We start from the raw sequence: 21721 nt of genomic DNA, 5'->3' as shown, positions 1-21721 counted from the left end.
GCAATCAAACTCTACCACTTGAAGGTATAGCAGCAGGCTGCTGTGTGTGGGTGAGGGTCAACTTGAAAGAAAAATGAAATAATGAGGAATCCAAAAATGAACTATGAAAAAGTGTTGAGCGAAAGTGGAATGAAGCTTTCTTCAGGGCAATTTCTTATACTTTTCAAGTTTCATTCACTGGAAATGTAATATTTTGAGGGAGAGTGTATTTCATGCACTATTCTCCCAAGTACAACCTGAAATGAAGAATAATCACAATTTTTCAGGGAGACAGGATATTCTGTGAAATGGTACAGTTTATAGTCCATGACATTTTCCATCATGTGATTATGGTATTAAGCGGTATTAAGTCACTTAACTTATTGACAGTTGTCACAACCATAGCTTCCACAAATAGCTTTAATTACTAACAAGGTATATGGGAGATCATTCAGTGTAAAAGTAATGCATACTTTGGTGTATTTGAACATCCATGCAGAGCTTCATATTATAGGTATTGAAAATTCTAAAAACATTCAAATTTTATAATACTGTACACAATTTTAGGGATATTGATACTAGTAATGACGATGATAAAAAGTCACTGCTATCTTGTCTGGGCACTTATGGAACTTTTTACCTCTGTCTCTCAAAGCACATGCCACCTATCTGTAGTTAATATATTTATGTGCCTGTCTCTTTCACTACATCATGAGATCTTTGATGGCAGACCCTTTGTCATTCATCTTATCTTGGTGCCTGGCATCGACCTGACACATAGTGGATATTCACCATACATTTGATAGATTCAATTTTGTTTAATGGAGAAGGAAAGAAATCCATCATATCATGATGTTAGTGTTTACCAGGCCCAAAGCACTGAACTAAATTTTATTTTCAGCTAAAGCAATTTGGACATAGGCCCTATGTTCTTGGGGTAGAATATTTAGAGAATTTGAGTGTTTACTGCCACATGACACAGAACTGCCAATTTCTTGTGGCCTGGGTGTTTAAGGGTTATTTCCCAATAGGCATGTTCCTGGAGGCTCACTCATGATTTTGAGCCTAGTAAGGCTGACTGTAACCTAGTCATCAGCCAGCTATGGTATCCAGATTGCATCTAAAGCACACATCAGCTTGTGTACAGTCTCCTGAGAATCTGTTTCTAGTCATTCTTTTATAGACCAAATGTCCACTATGCTAAAGAATTTAGTTACTCAAATTTGATGCTCCAGAAGAAAAAAAAGAGAGGTTGTTAATTTGTGTACCAGTGCCACACTTTAATTGCATAACAGTAAAAAATTGAAGTTAAAAACTATACTGTGCCTGAAAATATTTATAAAGTCACGTCCCTTAAATGTTAAAAAAGGGTGTTAGGTAGTACAAAAAACTATCAAATCTCTTAGTCATTTTTGCCATTCTTTTTAAAAAGTCACAAGCAAATCAATTAAATGACAGATTGCTAGGATTTTAAAAGGACATATGCTTGAATTTTATATGATTTCTGAAATATCAGCCATCAAAAATCATTTTAAAATATCATGAGCTATAAAAAAGTAATTGATTTTACCCAAATCCAAGGGCCAAATAATGGGCCAGGATAAGATATTCATGAATTGTGGTCATTCTGCAGCAAATATACATAGTTGGTAACATTTCCACCAGTGACAACTCAACTGATGGCCTCTATGTTACTCAATAAAAAATGATTTGAAGTTCTGTTAGGACTTCATGGGAATATTATTACATTTAAAATTTTAATAATTGGGGCAGGTGTTATGGTACAATCGGTGTAGCTGCTACTTGGGATGCCACATCCTATTTCAGGATACCAGGGTTCAAGTCCCACCTCTGCTTCCAATCGAGCTTCTTGGTCATCCATATCCTGGGAAGCAACAGGGATGGCTCAAGGAGTTTGGTCCCTGCCACCCATGTGGGAGACCCCCAAGGAATTTCTGGATCCAGGCTTCAGCCTGGCTCAGTCCCAGCTGTAGTGAAACTTAGGATGTAAATCAGCATATGAAGACACACACGCCGGGCCCTATCCACCTCTCTATATGTCTCTCTTTCTCCATCCCTCTATCCCTTTGCCTTTCAAATAAATTAAAAAAAAAATCAACAAAACTTATAAACCAAATAAAATCATCAAAAAGAAATTGTTGTAAAGTTCAGGATACTATGTGGCTTTACACCATATATTCTTATTTCCAGTTTGGAAGTTAACAACAAAATGGTTAACACAAGCTCCAAGTCTGCCACAATATTAACTCTCAGGGAAAAAATCATATGCAAAATCAAATTAATTTTTTATCATAACGTTAAAATCAGTATTCTTGATACTTACAGACTAAAGCGTTTAAAATAAGATTTACCAGGGGTAGAGTTAATAAATCCACAGTGATAGGGAAGATGGTAATGACTTGTGGAAGTCAATGTGTTGTCTTGAGTCATTGTGACTAAAAAATATTATTGTTTAAATACAAACTCACCTCTAACTATATGCCTGTCTTATTCAACCCACTTCCTCTCAAGTTTAGACTGTAAGTTCTGGAAGGGCAAGAATTGTGTAACTCTGCACTGCCCCTCAATGCATACACACACACACACTCCGGATCTCCAAGGCTATTTTGTTGTATCCTCAGGGCTATTTACTGAACCAAACTGTGGGCAGAACAAGGCTTCTATAATTTTCACAAGGAAAGACCTGTAGCCACAAATCAACACCTTCAGTTTCATCCACATACTGAGACTGAACTGCATCCATTATGTTGTTAGCGTAGTTGACAGACAATCATGACACAGAGGCAGTGCTTAAAAGCATTTGCGGAATGTGTGAAGGAAAAGTGATTCTGTTGTCCATCAACATACTAGTTCTCACTGATTCAGTCATTTATTCTTCTGTATTTACCAAACATTTCTGTATTTATTGTAGTGTAGCAGGGTGTGTGTTTTCTGAAACATCTTCAGTGTGAGAGAACTGCTTTTCAGTAATTAGTGAATCACTCACTTTATCCGCATAAAACCAAGGTCACAGAACAAGTGAAACATTTTCTCATGTTCCTACATTGGAAGATAATAGTGTTAAAAATGACTAATACCCAAAACTATCTGCAAATTCAATTTGATGACTATAAAACTCACCATGAGGGATGAACATTGTAGCACAGTGGATTAAGTTACAACCTGGGATGCTTGCAGACCAGGTTGGAATGCCTGGTTCAGGTTCTGGCTACTCTACTTCCAATCCACATTCCTGCTAATATACCTTGGAGACAGCGGGAGACAGCTGAAGTATTGAGTTCCTGCCATTCACATGGGAAACCCAGATGGAGTTCGTTGCTGCTGGTTTTGGACTGGCCCAATCCTGGTTTTTCTGAGCACTTGAGAGTAAACCAGAAGGTGGAAGATCTTTGTCACTCTGTCTCTCCTCTCTCTGTCACTCTTTCAAATAAGTAGAGAAATCTTTTAAAAGTTTTTTTTTTTTTAAGAAGAAATATCTGTTCTAAAATTCAAGTTCAAGGAATCCCAGATGATCAAAACAATCTTCAGAGATAATAAAATTGAAAGTCTCACATATTCAAATCAAAACTTATTACAAAGCCACAGTAATCAAAATAGTCTCATGCTAGAATAAAGATACACATACAAATCAATAGAAAAGAATAGAGAAGCCTAGAAATAAATCTTAGAAATAAATCAAATATTATTTTTAAAATATAAGAGAATTTAAAAAATTATTTTAAAAACTATATTTATTCACTTTTAAGATTTAACAATTTTGACACTTTTCCATTATTCACTTCACATGTAACTATTATACATATACACATACATACTATTTTTCTTGGAAACAGGTATATTAATGTCACATAATATGAAGCTACTAAGATCATTTAATGGAAAAGAAAATGTGGTTTTTTCCTCCCAACAGATAAGATGGTAGGAAAACTGCATATCCACAGAACAAAGAAAAAAGTTGTGTCATTACCTTCCACCACATGTAAAAAATTAACTCACAATGGATTAAAAACCTAACTAAAGTTTATAAGAGCTGAAACTCAGAATAAAACATAAGGGGAATGCTTTGTTACTTGGTATTTGGCAATGACTTTTTTCTATATGACACCAAAGGCATACGCAACCAGAAGAAATATGTATAAATTAGACCTCAGACAATTTTTCCAAATAATTCTACATCAGGATGCTGGTACCTTATCAAACACTTGTTTCAGTTTCAGATTCTCTGCTTTCAGTCCAGGTCCCTGATAATGCACCTGAGAAAGTAGCAGATGATGGTACAAGTATGTGGGTCCCTGCCACCCACACGGGAGACCAGAATGGAATTTCTGGCTCCTGGCTTCTGCCTAGCCCATCCCTAGATATTGTGGCTACTGGGGAGTGAACCAACAGATTGAAGATCTTCTCTCTCTCTCTCTCTTTTAATTAAATACATAAATAAGTAAATAAATAGATATTTATAAAAAAGAATTGTGAATCAAAAGGTATTATTAACACTGTGAAAAGGTGATCCACAGAATGAGGAAAAATATATGTAAATAATATGAGATTAACATTCAGAATACATGAAGAACTGCAATTTGACAACAAAGCAATTAAAATGAAAAATAGCTTAAACATAAAGTTTCATGAAGAAGATATGCAGTTGACCAATAAGCACATGAAAAGATGTTCAACATCACTAATCTTCAGGGAAATACAAATTAAAAACACAATGAGATACCAGTTCACACCCATTATGATGGCTGTTTTTTTTTTTTTAATACAAAACATCAAGTATTGGTGGGATGTGGGGAAATTTGAGCTCCTGAGTGTTGTTGGGAATGTACAATGTTACAGCATTGTTGAAAAATATTATGATAGTTTCTCAAAAAAATTAAACAGAATTATTGTAAGATCAAGAAATCTGAATACTGGGTATGTACCTGAAATAATATAAAGAAGGAAACTGAACAGACATTTGCAAACCCATATTCATAGTAGCATTTTTCATAATATTCAAACTGTGGAGATAAACTAAATGTATATTCACAGATGAATGGATAGCAAAATGTGGTCCATAGATACAATGGGACATTATTCAACCTTAAAGAAGAATGAGATTCTCACACATCCTACAACATGTCTGCACCTTGAAGATACCGGACCAATTGAAAAAAGCCAGACCCAAGAGGGAAGATATTGCATGATTCCACTGACATGAAGTACCTAAAGTAGATGAATTTAGAGCCAGAATGGTGGTTTCCAGGGGCTCCAGGCAGGAGGAAGAGAAGTTATTGTTTGATAGGTAAAGGGATTCAGTTTGAAAATGAGAGACACTCTCGAGATGGGTGATGGTGATGTGTACACAACAGTAGGAATGCTTTTCATCCCATGCAAGTGTACACATAAAATGAACAAAATAGTGAATTCTGTACTGTGAGTATTTTACCACAATAAACAAATGAACAAACAAACAGTCAGTAGTCTAAGGGGTGAAATAAAGGTTTTAAAGCGCATGGAATTCCTCAGAATAAAAGATTTCCACAGTAGAAGTAGAAAGGCAACTTGTTGTCCAGGCTAATTTTTATCAGTGGAGAAGGAGGCATAATCATTTCACAGGTTTTGCTTAAAACACCAGGGTTCCCAATTTATACTAAAAAAATCTGATGTTCATAGTATCATACTAATGACAAAAAGAGAAATAAGGGAATTTATTGTCTTCTGGTTTATTATTAATTTCCTTCTATTTAGTTTCCTTCCAATTTTGAGAGCTCTTGTATATTCCCAAGAGAAAGACTCTTGAAGTTAGTATCCATCTTGTATATTAAAGAAAGCAATCAAAGCTGTTGCTATCTGAAGGTAAGTTCTGCATAGAATCTAGAACACAGTTGGAAGTCTTTGGGGTTCACCAATTTCAACCAAATTCAAACTACAATACCATGGCAGATTTCTGTGTTCTGATTTTATAACTGATTTACTTTATAGATGACTTAATGAATCAAAACAGAATGCTTGTGTGATATATTTTATGAAATTGGCCTTGTAATACCTTCATGATGGTATCCACTTCTGCAAAGGTATAAGCACAACCTTAAAAAGGTCAGTCTGTTTGTACAAATAATGTTACCAATCTAACATTGAACTAGAAGGCCAGAAAAGAGCTTGGATTGAAATGAGGGCAGGAATAGCCTTTTCCTAAGGAGAGCACTTGGGACTCCATTCCAGTCACTAAACCACCATTACTCCATAGGCCAATCCAAGCTGGTCTTTCTTCAACTTGCAATATTACTTTACAACAAAAGTTGCCACTTTGGGAAGAATAAGTTACAGGATATGAAAATTAAATTTGTTTTCTTTATCTTTGGCTTATATTTTAATTAAATGTTATATAATTTTATATGAATGTGTATTTATTTTGCTCTTTATTTTTTTCTTTGTTACTCCTAGATTTTTTAAATATTATGTGATAAGTAAGAAAGGATCAAAGAAACCCATATTTTGCAATATAAAGCTAGCACCCTGTGCATTGTGGAGTGGAAGGAGAGGCAATGGAGTTACATAAATCCTTTATTATAAGTTGTTGGGAAAGGAAGAAGGTTTTGTTTTTGAGTGCAATACTACTCATTGAAAACACTCAGATTCTGAGGAAAAATACTACACCTTTAAGAGTATTCCCTATTTTTCTAGAAAGAAATTCACAATATAAATCAGTAAGAATTGTTTAGAATGGTTCTTCTCAATGTTTCCTATTGTAACATAGTCTCCTAATAATTTTCCCAGCAGTTCTGATGTGAACCAAAGCCATGCAACTACAGATTTACATTGTCATTGAACCTGCAAAACATGGATAGTCAACATTGCTGTGCAATTTCTCTACTGTAAAGTTAGAGTTTATCTGGTCCCCACTTCCATGGACATCAGACAGAATTACCTGTATTGAGCCAAGCTCAAAAATATGTGAAAATGCCAAACCAGTGAGCTCTTAAAACTTTACCTGAAGAAATTATAGACATATTTTTGAAAGGTTCATTTATTCATTTTCATCAACTAGAAAGTCAGGGTGACATAGAAATAGAGGGAGAGAAATACCCTTCCATTCACTGGTTCACTCCCTAAATGCTTGAAACAGCCAAGCCTTATAACTTTAATTAAAAGTTTTGAATCACTCTGTAAAAATAAAAGAGGGGAGCCGATTTAATTCTTTGCAGTGTAGTAGAAAAATCCACTACCTATTATTGCAGATGTAGAGCTGTCTACTTCCATATGCAGACACTAAGTGTTCTGTGATGAGCCCAAGCAAAACTGGAACTTCTTGGTTATGAGTATTTCTTGAAGCACGTTGAACATTTCTGAAAAAACTCAAACAATTGAACTTCCTGAGATTAACCAGGATGTGTGAGGTAATTTGAAAGCATAGGATCGGCGCCGTGGCTCAACAGGCTAATCCTCCGCCTTGCGGCGCCGGCACACCGGGTTCTAGTCCCGGTCGGGGCACCGATCCTGTCCCGGTTGCCCCTCTTCCAGGCCAGCTCTCTGCTGTGGCCAGGGAGTTCAGTGGAGGATGGCCCAAGTGCTTGGGCCCTGCACCCCATGGGAGACCAGGAGAAGCACCTGGCTCCTGCCATCGGATCAGCACGGTGCGCCAGCCACAGCGCGCCGGCCACAGCGGCCATTGGAGGGTGAACCAATGGCAAAAGAAGACCTTTCTCTCTGTCTCTCTCTCTCACTGTCCACTTTGCCTGTCAAAAATAAAATAAAATAAAATAAAAATAAAAATAAAGCATAGAATCTATCCATCATGAAGACATAGCTTTTATTTAACAGCATTTCTATCTGAGCATATAGGAAATTAAATATGTATCAGATTTTATTCTTTCTATTGACTTAGTCTTGCTCTTTAAGTTGTTACCAAGTTTCATAGTTATTTTTGGAATAGTAGTCATCTCCCAGTTACAGATTTATAATAGGGAGAGAAGTAATACAATAGTATGAAAACTCTACCCCTAAAATAAAAATTAAGTAAGGCAAGGGTATTTCCCATTTTCCAAGGTCTATGGCAGAATCTTAGTGGAACCAAAGAAAGCCTAGAAAGTTTTTCAGAAATAGAATTATCTTATTTTTCTAAATGTTAAAAATCAGAACTATGACATTCAATACTTTGTATTTTCTGGTTATCAAATGTTTGTAAAATGCCAAATTTGAGCTCTTGTTTTTCAGAGCAGATTTTTAAATAGTGCCTGTGTTAACTTTAGCTATCATGGTGCTTCTGAGACAGCAGGGTTAATTTTATCATGATGACAGTAATAGCTGGAGCTTCCAGAAACCACCTTCCACATTAATTCCTTATCTCTTACTTCAGTTAGCATTTTGATTTTCTCGTAATAAATCCAGATCTGATGGAGATAGAGTCAGCACACATTGCCAACTCCACCCAACAGAGCAGATTAGGACTATAAATTACATGCAATAAACTGCTTGCAGACATCTTTTGTTTAGATATTTGCTCTGTTGTAATTACAGATGAGCATACATTCTGGCTTCTTGACGCTGTGGGAAAATCACTTGTGCGTTTGAGAGGTACTGTCACTCCGGATTAATATTCACTTCCTAGTGGAGGATTTTTTTTTTCAGATTTTAATAAATTGTTCAACTCTTCATTAGAGATTTTCATTAGTTTGATGAAGTGAGACAGAATGTGTGAACCTTAGGGTCCATGCTTTGTGATAGTAAACAGCAAGTGAACAGGAAGCAGGAGTTCCAGGCTGTTTCCTAGGATGATGAACTTCTTGGATAAAATTGAAGTTATAAAATTGAAGCTATTGTTAATATGAGATCTAACCATTCTACCACAGTTAGAACAATTCTGTTCTAAAACATTAAAAATTAAACATATATTATGAAAGATTATATCTTTTTGGTAAAGAATTTTTATTTGTACATGAAGAGTAAATTTTTTCTAAGGCTATTTTATTTTAGATTCTTTTGATTGAGTTTTTATTCCTTGTTTCACACCTTTGTGTCAAATCTATAACTTCACATATTTGTGTATTGTGTGTATGTGAGTTTTTGACTCTGAATGCTAGGATTAATGGAGAAATGTTTCCTCCAATTTAAGGATACTATCATAGTCAACATTTAACACAAAAATTAAATTCATATCTGCATATTTTTATAAAAATTTAGCTCAATCAAATGGAAAATAAGAATAAACAGTTTCCCATATAAATTTAACAGGATATATATTTGATAATGTAACAAACTCAATAAACACTTTTATCTTATTATTATTATTACTTATAACATGAATTCTTAGTCTTTCTCTTCAAATGTTACTCAGCTTTGATTTTCTTCCAAACTTGGAAACCTCATTGTTACCCATTAGATTTGTTTCTAGACATTGTCTGTGAAAAGCACAGAGTTGTCAACAAGCAAAATAAAACACTCTTCTTGTATGGAGTTGCGATGTATCACAATCTCAGTCTTACAGACAAGAGAAGTATGTCTTGAGACAGAGGCACAGCCATGGCATAGCTTGGATCTTTGCTAAGTCTGGAATTTTCACACCATACTCTCTACTCTAGAGGATCCAGAATTCTGTGGTACCTTATAATATGTCTACTTGGGAAACCAAAGTAAAATTTTAAAAAAATTATTTTCCAAGTAAGTTCATTAGAAAATGCAGTCTACCATCTGTACTCACTTTACTTCATGGAAGCAAATCAATTTAATGCTAAAAACACGGGAAGTGTAAAATCTCCAAGAAATTTGTAGTTCTTGAGCTGAATAAACTTGATTTTACAAAAAAAAAAAAAAAAAACTCTCTTTTTTCTTATTCTTTCTTTTTTTTTTTTTTTCAAGATTTGATTTATTTATTTGAGAGGTAGAATTTCAGACAGTGAGAGGGAGAGACACAGAGAGAGGTCTTCCTTCCATTGGTTCACTTCCCAAATGGCCGCAGTGGCCGGAGCTGCACTGATCTGAAGCCAGGAGCCAGGAGCTTCTTCCAGGTCTCCCATGCAGGTACAGGATGCAAGGACTTGGGCCTTCTTCTACTGCTTTCCCAGACCACAGCAGAGAGCTGGATTGGACTTGAACCAGCGCCCATACGGGATGCCGGTGCTGCAGGCGGAGGATTAACCTACTGCGCCATAGCACCGGCCCCTTCTTATTCTTTCAACTTTCCTGGGGACAGTACCTCTGCTTTGTCCTCTTGTCCTCAGCTTTGAGCTCTAGCCTCACCTCTGAGGTTTGGTCTAGTTTTAGGAATATACTATTTGAAACCAAGCTGTCTTAAGGTGGAATCTTTGTTCTTTCACTCAGTAGCTAAATGACCAAGTGATTTTTGGGTTCCAAAAAAGAGGAATAATGAAATCTAGTTCTTAGTTATAATTTAAATATCTAGAACTTTGTCATGAATAAATAAGGCCAAGAAAATTTTACAACATTGCGTAGCTGAGAGTACTTAAAAAGTTTATGAGATGAAATTAAAATAAATTTATTTTGGTGCAAATATTTTCAATCCATGCATAATTTTTATAAATATGTGCTTTCCACAAACTTGTTGAATACCAACAATATTTGTAAAGAGTATAAAAAGAATAAGAGAATTATAAAATGACCTGAATTCCAATAGTGAAAGACATTTGTATGTATTATGGTACACTGAAACAATGAAGAATTATACAGTTATTCACAACAATGAACAAGATCCGTATGTACTGACCTAGAGAGATGTCAACAATTTACTCTTCCATTGAAAAATCAAGTTGCAAAGTAATGTATATAATATAATCTCATTTTGTAAGAAGCACTAAAGCAAAACTGGGCACTCACTCATGTTTGGAATATCAGTATGGGCACAGAGAAAATTAGAGAAAGATATGTTCACTCACTTTACCAATTTTGGATATTGACTCAACACAGCATTCTTAGCAATATGTTTTCTGATAGCACTATTCCAACTTGTTCACCTGCCCATGCCCCTCTCCTAGCCTTTTTAAGCCTTTTCCTCTCTGTTTTCCTCTAAACCTCTCTTCATCTCTGAGATGCTACTTATTTTACCTTGGTTTTAAAATTTTAATTGACACTTTATAACTATCCACATTTATGGGGTATAATGTGATATTTCTAAACATGTACACATTATGGAATGATCAAATCAAGGTAACAATCATTCCCCACACACACACACTAAAACGTAAGCTTCAGGAAAGTAGGTGTTTTTGTCTGTTTTAGCCACTGCTGTGTCAACAACAGGGCCTGGTAAATAGTGAACAGTCATTCAATATTTGAATCCATAAATAACACAACTGTCAAGGTCATTGATTTTGAAAGATTTGTGTGCCTGTATGGGAGTGGGATAAGAATTTCGTTCCATTACTTTATATGCCTGTTGTGTTTGCCTTATGTGAGATGCACAAATTGCTTTCAGATAAGTACATAGTATAGCGATATGTTAAAAAGCAAGATGCCTAGGATATTTTCGGACATTAATTGATCCTCAGTAAATGATAGCTCCTTTCCTCCCCTGCAAACGCCTTCTCATTCCCTGACTCTGTAACACATGTGCTTTTCCCTCTGTGCTCTGGAAAGTATTTCCTATGTTTTTTAAACTTATCGTGCAATTGAAATGACCTTTTTAGCTTCCTCAAGGTTGTTCACATTTAATTGTATAATAAATTTGTTTTCTTTTCCTCTGGCAAGGAAAGTAGAAAGCAAGAATGAAATTGATCTTTGGAGTGGTCTAGGGATAAATTTGGATTACATGGTAGCAAAATGATGAGAGAGAAAGACAAGGAGGCAATAGGAGAAGGCAGAGAAAATGGTAGCTGTGGAGTGGAGAAAGCAGGTACCAGGAGCTGGACCTAGACTAGCTGAGGAGAAGGGTCTAGACACTCAAGATGGCTCACTGCTAGGGAAATAGAAGCTAATGTGGAGAAATGAAGAGAATAATGGGTTCCCGGTGCTAATTATGACTTCTTGGTTATCACAGAGTTCTGACCTTTTAGGTCTAAAAACCTCTGTGATATCACCTGATTCATTGCCCTAAATTTCCAAAGGAGGGAATTGAGATCTCAGAAGCGCAGCCTCCTAAATCTTGCACAGACATTTGAATGATGGGATACACTTGTGGGGAGTGTGGCCCACTCTCCTTGAGTCCCAGAGTAACAGATATGTTGCTTTCAGAACCGGAGTAATGTACAATTCCTAGCCTCCAGGCTGCTAAGGAAGTAACCCCTCCTGTGGAGCAACTAGTATTTGAATGAAGGAGACTGCCGATGACATCCAGGTGGCATCTGAGAAACCCTTTCCTGACACAGGAGCCAAAAGGTGCTGGGACACGTGAGCCGAGAGATCTCATTGGATCCCACGGGACCACATATCAGAATGCAGCATTTGCAGACTTGAACCTCAAGTCAAATAGGCTCTTAGCTTAGCATGAAAGGGACATTCACAACTTCTTATTCCCTGATCGACTGGAGAAGCTTGTTTTGCGACCGAATGCCACTGCTAGCTGGTGTTGCTTCCCCGCATAAACTTTTGGAGTGTATGTGCTTCATTGAAACCTACATGTGTTTCTTTGTAGGCCACATGAATGTCAGGCTGCAGAGGACAGGTAGCTTAAAAATTATGCTCTCTAAACCTTCACCAGCAGGTTGGAAAGGAAACGAATGTCAAGATCTGCTGTACAGGCTAATAAATTTGATTAGCAGAGAATGCTCGTGGGTGAGAACATTGGGACCGGAAGCAGCAATATACTGGGGCTGGTAAGGCAAAGCTGAATGTCAGCATTTAATTGCAAAGCAGGAGACCATTATCCACTGGCAGCAATTCCCCCGGTGACTTTGTTTGTTTTACAACAAATTATTAAAGCTGTGGGAGAGCAGTGCACTAGGTAGCTGTGAGCTGCCTCTGATAGGAGCTCTCCTTTGTGCTCTGTGGCACTGCAGATTCACGTTGCCAGCATTTGCAACCCAGGGAGCCTCAAATGAGATGGAGAATGTGGAAGGGCCCTACGCCCCGTGCTTGGCAATTCTAGGTTTCTAGCTACACGTCTGTATGTCTGAAGATAGGTCATATAGGTCTTATTCCTTTGCCAGCAACTAGCTGTGAGATCCAGAGCACATTAACCACCTATTGTGCAATCCTGAGAATGAGCCTCAAAGACCTCCCCACTCAAGGATGACGACTGACTCAGGGGCCCAGCTACTGAACTCCATCATGGGGACATGAAAGAGGAGCCATTCTTGGGAGACAAATGACATCTTGGTCAGTGACCTTGACTAAAGGACTCCCTGATGACATTGCAGAGTCTTCCTTAGACTCCACAGTACTCACAGGTGTTTTCTCCCACTCTACTTCACCCACCGTGAAACTCAGCTCATGGTCTCATGGCCCTACCAACCCCCCAGCTCCTTTCCTATTTCTCTTCCCTGAGAGCCTGGCAGTTCTAAGCCCAATGAGGACTCTGCTTCTGAGATGATTTAAAGGAATGGAGTTCATGTCCTTCATTTATAAACTAGGAAGTACTCTTCAATGCTTTTCTTATAGAGCTGTTGTAAAGAGTAAATGAAAAAAATACATGAGGAATACTAAAAACAATATCTTGAAAATTGCAGGCAATGACGTAAATTGTGGTGGTTCCCTATCTTTGTTCTGTTGTGTGGCATGTAGTTCAAGTCACAGCCCAGAGACTGAATGAAACCTGTGTTTCCGGCAAGTGTAACAGCTGAAATGGGACAGAGGGCATGTTCTCTCCCACCTCATGGGCTATGACCTATCTGGCAGTTCAATATACATCTGACATATTCCCAGTATTTTGGAAAGTCAGTGCTTTTTTTTTTTTTTTTTTACCCCCCAGATGGTATTTAGAAATATTCAAGAAAGGTTAACATTTGTTTGTTTTCTTCAACTTAACATTTATTTTTTGAGATAACATTTTAAATTTACATTATAGTCAAAGGCTTAATGGCTTCACTTAATAGAGTTCAACAAATAAGAAGTAAAAAAGACTATCAGGTATGGAAAAGTGAATTATTTCTCAAGTCCTTTGAATCCTTGCATTTCAGTGAACACAATACCTCTCTCAGGGAAGCTTGATTCTAAGTCGTGTTTCTAGTTCTTAAATGATACAATGTGTTCCTGGTAAAAGAATCAGTGAGCAAGGGGAGGAAATTGGAGAAGGAAAGGGCTTCCCTGTGCATGGGCGGAGAACATGGTAGTGTACTGCACTTACCAAGTGACTGTTCTACTAACAAGCACTGCCAAGACTTCTCATTCACAGCCTGACACAGGTTCTTTTTTTCTTTTTTCTTTTTTTTAAATCAAATTTGTTCCAGAGACCTGGGAGCCATGGAACTCTGTATTTAATTAAGGAAATATAATCAAACTTAAAGGTGTGTTATCTCTAAGGCACAAAGTATATTTTGAATATATATGCCAATGGTTACATTTTTCCAGGCAAACATTTTCAAAAGGTCAACTGGGAATAAATGAAATTGGATGATGGTGGCTAGCAGTGTTAATTCTATCAAATCCTGAGTCAAGAACCTCTCCACTCATCTTATCAAGAAGGATAGATTCTTTTAAGAGAGAGGGAGAGGGAGAGAGCACTCTCACCTACTGGTTTACTTCCTAAATGCCCATAATGGCCAAGGTTGGGCTAGGCTGAAGCTGAGGGCCAGGAACTCATTCCAGATCTCCTGTATATATGACAAGGACCCAACTACTTGAGCCATCATGTGCTGCCTCCCAGAACACACATTAGCAGGAAGCTGGAATCAGGAGCAGAATCGGATCTTGAACCCAGGTACTCTAACATGAAATATGGACATCCTTACCAGTGACTTAAGGACCAGACAAAATACCCACCCCGGGATGGATTCTTAAAAGACCAGCTAAACCTTCCACATACTTCTGCTTTTAAGTCTAAGCTAAAAGTTTTATTGAAGTCTACCTTTTAATGTCCTTCTTCAGCCACAAAGCTTTACTTTATCTCAACCTTGCTGCTTCACAGACATAATTTTCATGAGAAATCAGTTTTATTCAATTATTCTCACAGTTGAAGTGTTTTTCAAATCTCTTTGGCTTTTGACCTTGGACCAGTCAGTTTCTGCATGTGCTCTCCCAGCAGGATGTGAATATAAATGCTCTTCATGCCCAGACGGAGAGCAGCTCTTTGCATAACTGTCCCAGAGCCAGATGGTTGGGTGACTTAGCACTCGGTGCAAATGTGTCAGAAACTTTATGCCCAGTTATACATCTATTAGGAAAAGATCTGCAGATGCTGGTTCTTAATATTCATTTTTACTCTAATTGGCAGTTCCAAATGGAACCTAGCTATAAATTTTCCAAAGGCAAGAGCTTTGGGGCTCTTGGTGTGGAATGCAAGGCCGCTCATAGGAGCCCTGGAAGGGAGTGTGGTCCAGTCCCTTCACTTTAACAATGAGCCAACTGAGGCTTTGAAAGCACAGCCAGGTGGGAATCAGAGCTCATTCTGGTTGTCCTGGACTCTGGGCTGCACAACTTCAGGGGTCATTTCCCATTTGGAGCTGTGCAATGCAACCTGCCCTGTCACAACATGGAATCAGAAAACATTAAACCTATCAAGGAATCGAAGTTTTTTATCCTGACCTGCCCAGTACTCAGAAGTAGAAACCAAGGACCAAAGTAGTGACCAGCTAGGTTAAGAAATATTCTTGAAATATTCTACAGACTGGAAAAAATGAGGCTAAAAATAAAACATATTGCTGCCACGTATGGTAGTCATAATAAAGCAGTCTGCCTACCTATTCTGCATCACTTCAGTGAAATTAATTTTAGAATCACTTTGATAAATATTTAATCTCCTAAGTAATTAGTTTAATGATGGTGCTTAATTTGATCAATAATTTTAATTTTAAATGTGGTAATATTTGACTTGAGGGCAGAATATTCATATTATTTTTCTCTTTCTTTCTGTGGGCTCTTTCTCATGGCAAAGATTTGCAATTTATAAGCCTAGGAGGAAGGCCTTTGAACTTCAAAGGTGACTGTTCAATGGGGAGAATGAACCTTTTAATAAATTTTGATAACAAGAATTATTCCCCTGGATCTGGAACATTTTACTATAGCACTGCTTTGCTCAGTGTCTACGTTGGCTGAGTTTACAATTAATTTTATCTTTCAGGGCACTTATCTGACTGTATTATTGGAACCTGAAAACTCTAGCCAGCCATCTGTTTGCAGAGGCTTGGAAAGTATTTCATAATGTGTGCATATATGGATATATATTTAGCACATATTTATTGGGTACTTTATGTGTACCAGGCACTGAGTTAATCACTTCACTATGGGAATACTGGTATTCTTACACACACTTAACAGATGGATAAATTGAGCCCTTAAGAGGGTAAGTGACTTACCTAAAGTCGAATAGCTAGCTAGTGACAGAACAGGTCTGTTCTCTTTGTCAAAGCAGTATACCCTTTCTAACTGTAAGTCATAAGTTCTCAGAGGAAACTTTCTAACTTTGGAATTATTAAACAAATCACTTAATTTTCTTCCAAGAAAACAAGTACCCACGTTCTGATACCTAGAGCATCTGGGCTCTGGCCACAGTAAAAGGAAGAGAAAGGAAAAGAATTCAGTTCTTACCCAGAATCCATTGTTCAGTATTCCTTTCATCTGTTCTCCAGGAGCTAGTGAGATTCATAATGAAGAAATTAATCTATGAAACATTTAATTAAGAACTAAGAGCAATCATTCTTAACCTATTCCAAACAGTTAAAGATGAGAGAATACTTCCAAACTCATTTTATGAGGCCAGCATTACCTTGATACCAAAACGAAACAAGAACAGGTATAAAAATATATAAGTACCACACAAAATGCTAGTAAACCAAATCCAACAACATATTAAATGAATAATTTACCAGGACCAAGTAGAATTTATCTCATGGATACCAGGATGATTCAACAAACACAAATCCATAAATGTGGTAGACCACAGTGATAAAATGAATAAAAATCATAGGATGAAATCAACATATGCAGAAAAAGCATTTGACAAAATCCAACATCCTTTCACGGTAAAAAAAAAATTCAATGAATTAAGATATAGAGGGGATGTGCCTAAACACTGAAAGACCATGTATACTAAGTCCACAACTAACAGCATACTTCAGGGCAAAAAGTTGAAAGCTTTTCCTCAAAGGTCAGGAACAAGACAAGGGGCTCACCCTTGCTACTTGTATCCAACATAGCACCACAAATCCTAGTCATAGCACTTACAGAAGAGAAAGAAATAAAGGCATCAATATTGGAAAGAAGTGGATTAAAATTTCCTTATTTGTAGATGACAAGATCTTATACAGAAAATCCTAAAGACTCCATCAAAAAAGTGTTACGACAAACAAATGCACTCAGCAAAGTTTCAGGATACAAAATCAACATACAAATACCAGTAGCATTTCTGCATGCTAACAATTAAGTATCCAAAAAAGAAATCAAGAAAACAATCTATTTTACAATATAATAGCTACAAAAAGGATAAAATACTAGATGCTGACATTGTGGCATAGCAGGTTAAGTTGTCACCTGCAGTGCTGGCATCCCATATGGGTGCCAGTTCCAACCTAGCTTGCTGCTATTTCTTCTAGGAAAGATGCAGAAAATGGTCCAAATACTTAGTGCCTTGCCACCCATGAGACTTATATGGAGTTCCAGGCTCCTGGTTTCAAACTGACCCAGCCCAGGCATTGCAGCCACTTGGGGAGTAAATCAGTCGTTGGAAGATTTCTCTCTCTCTCTTCCTCTCTCCTTACCTCTCTCGGCAACGTTGCCTTTCAAATAAATAAATAAATATTTAAAATAAATAAGTAAATACTTTGGAATGAATTAAACAATGAGCATTAAAGACCCGTACACCAACACCTATAAAATATGGTGAAAGAAACCAAAGAAGTCACAAATAAGTGGAAAGATGTCCCCTGTCCATGAATTGGAAGAATTAATATTGTTAAAATGTCCATTACACTCAAGTGATCTGCAGATTCACTGTAATCTCTATCAAACCATAATGGCATTTTTCACTGAAATAGAAAAACAAATCCTAACATTCAGATGATACCACTAGAATCACAAAAGAATGAAATTGACCCTTAATTTACACCCCACAAAAAAGTTGAAATGGATTAAAGCCTTAAAGGCAGTACCTGAAACTACAAAATTACTTGAAAAAAGTATAAGAATAAAGAATACTATCTTTGAGATTGGTCTTGGAAGCTGTTTTTTGAATATGACTCCAAGAGCATAGAAAACAACAGAAAAAAAATGGGGATACATTAAGGTAAAAATATTCTGCACAGTGAAGGAAAGAATCAACAAAACAAAAAGGCAACCCATAGAATAGGAGAGAAATTTGTACAGCATATATCAAATTATAGGGAAATAAAAATAAATAATGAGTTTATACAACTCAATAGCAAAAGCAATTTAACATTATTAAAGAGTAATGGACTTGATAGACATTTTGCCATAGAAGACAAAGAAATGGGCAAAACATATGTGAAAGGGTGCTCACCTTCACTGTTAAGAAATCCATGTCCAAAACACAATTAAATGTCACTTCACACCGCTAGAATAACTACCATCAAAAAATCAAAAGATAGTAGTTGTCAAAGATGTGGAAAAAGAGTATTGCCTATGTACTAGTGAAATCAATGTAAATAGATACAATTAGTATGGAAAATGGTATTGCCACCCCTCAAAAATTATAGTTGGAACTATCACATGATACAGCAATCTTACTTCTGAGTGTATATCCATAGAAAATTAAATGAATACTTTGAAGAGATATCTGCACTTCGATGTTCATTATTCACAAGAGCCAAAGTGTGGAAAAGATGAGTAGATAAAGAAACTATTTTATATACACATTTAATATCCCTTATCCAAAGTGCTTGGACCAGAAATCTTTCAGATCCTTTAGTTTTTGGAATACTTGTAAATATCTAATGATGTGTCTTTGGAATAGGACCCAAGTCAAAGCAGGAAAGTCATTTATGTTTCATATGTACCTAATATGAAGTAATTTTATGCACTATTTTTGTGTGCCTGCATTTTGTCTCTAATCTGTCGTGTGAGAAAGAAGTGAAATTTTCTACTTGTGATGTAAAGTCCATGCTCAAAAAGTTCTGAGTTTTGAGCATTTGGGATTTCAGATTTTCAGATAAGGGATGTTCAACTTGTGTGCAAATGGAATCTAATGCATCTTTATAAAAGAAGGAATCCTTGCCATTGCCAACAATATGAACATCGTGCTAAGTGCAATAACTGGGGCACAGAAGGCATGATATCACTTTTATGTGGGATCTAAACAAATCAGAGAAATTCAGAGGAGAATGGTAGCTGTCAAAGTATAGGGATAGAGAAAATGGAGAAATGTGTAAAAGGGAACAAACTTTAGGTTGTGAGATGAACAGGTTCTGGAGATGTAATGTAGAGCATGGTAATTTAATGTAGAGTACTAGAAGTTTGCTAACAGAGGATATATATATATATATTCATATATGTTCATATATATATGAATATATATATTCATATATATATGAACATATATATATATATTGCTTCTTAGACTTTTGGCTAAGATAAATGGTTGCGTGAGTATGTGTGAAGTATTCTCAACTCCAAAATAAGAGGTAGCTATGCTAGATGATGAATATGTAAATTAGCTTAATTATGGGAGTCATTACACAAGGTATCCTATGTAAAAAAATACCATAGTGTACACTTTAAAATTTTTCCAATGAAAAGAATTAATTTCAAAGAACACATACCCCTAAACTGATGAGAAATCTAGTTATTCCTTTACTCTAGTGTACCTCTCTTAAAAATGATAGACTGGTATTCATAGTTATATCTTGGATATTTTTAAGTTTATGTTCCATTGGTTAAGACCTGTAAGGGAAAATTTCCCATGGACTTGGTTTGCTTCATTTATTTTGTTTTGTAGATCCAGGTGTTGCTGACAATTAGATACACAATTTAATAAGAAATAGACTTTCAAAGGCAAACAAGGAAAGGAGTATATACTAGTAGTATTCTTTTTTAGCAAAGGTTCTAAAGTTGCTTCAGTAGTTTCTGCTGTGTTAGACATTCATAAAACCTGTTTGGTCGAATTAAATATAGTCCTTTTGTATTTAGAAAATTGTAATAATACCCTTAAAATTGCCCAATATATGCCTAGAAACAGCTCAATATAACCTGTGGGATGTAGCTATGATTCAATAACAAAAATTTTTCTGAAGTATTAATATTAAAGCATAGATGCTACTTGACTTATGATAGAACTATATCTCAATAAACCATAAGTTGAAAATGCATTTAATATGTTTAACTACCAAACATCATAGCTTACCAATACAGTACACTGTAGAGTATTGATTATTTACCTTGGTGATCACATGGCTAACTGGGAGCTGTGACTCACTGTTACTGCCACAGTTGCTGCCCAGCATTGCAGAAGAGCACTGTAGTACATGTCACAGCCCAGGAAAAGAAAATATTCCAAACTCAAAGTGTAGTTTCTACTGAATGTGTGGCATTTTCTACACTACTGTAAAGCTGAAAAAATCATTGAATTGAATCATCATAAGTTGGAGACCATCCGTAGCAAAGAATAAAAAATATGGCTATGTTGATAATTACCAAAAGACATTTGATGATATTTAACAACCATTCCTAAAAAAATCCTTAGAAAGAAGAAGAGAAAGAAATACCCTGGGGGCAGGTCTTGTGATGCAGCATGTTAGTCTACTGCTTGGGAAGCCCACATCCCATATTAGACTGCTGGTTGCAATCCTGGCTACTCGGTTTCCTAACCAGCTTCCTGCTAATGCACCTTAGAGGCAGTGGATGATGGCTCAAGTACTTGGGTTACTGCTGCCCACAAGGAAGACCTAGCTGGAATTCCTAACACCTGGCTTCCACCTGGTCCTACTCTTGCTGTTGCTGGTATTTGGGGACTAAACCATCAGAATGCTTCTCTCCATTTCTTTGTCTCTCTGTCTCTGCCTTTTCAATAAAATGAAAACAAATAACTAAATAAATGCAAATATTGAAAAAATAAAGACTAACAGTAAGCTGATGACTAATGCTGTTATTTAATTTAGCCTGAACTTTTGAAAAAAGTTGAAGTATAATTTATCAATAGCACACTATGTGTTTGTTTTTTTTTAACTTTTATTTAATAAATATAAATTTCCAAAGTACAACTTTTGGATTATAGCGGCTTTTTCCCTCCCATAACCTCCCTCCCACCCACAACCATCCCATCTCCCGCTCCTTCTCCCATCCCATTCACATCCAGATTCATTTTCAATTATCTTTATATACAGAAGATCAATTTATTATATACTAAGTAAAGATTTCAACAGTTTGCACCCAAACAGAAACACAAAGTAGAAAGTATTGTTTGAGTACTAGTTATACTGTTAATTCACATAGTACAACACATTAAGGACAGAGATCCTACATGGGGAGTAAGTGCACAATGACTCCTATTGTTGATTTAACAATTGACACTCTTATTTATGACGTCAGTAATCACCGGAGGCTCTTGTCATGAGCTGCCAAGGCTATGGAAGCCTCTTGAGTTCGCCAACTCTGATCTTATTTAGACAAGGTCATAGTCAAAGTGGAAGTTCTCTCCTCCCTTCAGAGAAAGGTACCTGGTTTGCAAGTTAGTTATAGTGATGGC

Source organism: Lepus europaeus, chromosome 11 (genome assembly GCF_033115175.1).
Source record: "Lepus europaeus isolate LE1 chromosome 11, mLepTim1.pri, whole genome shotgun sequence".
NCBI classification, from domain to species: domain Eukaryota; kingdom Metazoa; phylum Chordata; class Mammalia; order Lagomorpha; family Leporidae; genus Lepus; species Lepus europaeus.
Note: the sequence above shows the minus strand (reverse complement) of the source record.